The sequence below is a fragment of the Scophthalmus maximus genome, chromosome 8, assembly GCF_022379125.1.
Source record: "Scophthalmus maximus strain ysfricsl-2021 chromosome 8, ASM2237912v1, whole genome shotgun sequence".
In the NCBI taxonomy this organism is placed as follows: Eukaryota; Metazoa; Chordata; class Actinopteri; order Pleuronectiformes; family Scophthalmidae; genus Scophthalmus; species Scophthalmus maximus.
This window is the reverse complement of record NC_061522.1, coordinates 12,602,346-12,602,554: the sequence shown is the minus strand read 5'-3', so window position 1 is coordinate 12,602,554 and position 209 is coordinate 12,602,346.

Here is a 209-nt window from a genome sequence, read left to right as displayed (position 1 = left end):
GTGGAAAGTGTCCAGTTCCTTTGTCAGTTTGACGCCTCCACACCGCCGACACACACAGACCGAGGCACTGTGCCTGCAGGTCATCGGTCACACTCCCCTGAACGAGCAACATCTTGGGAACGCTGTGAGGGCAGAGACGTGCAGTTGGATGCCAGGATAAACAAATATGACTTTGGTGGTCAAAGGTCAAGGTTCAAGGTTGCTGTGTG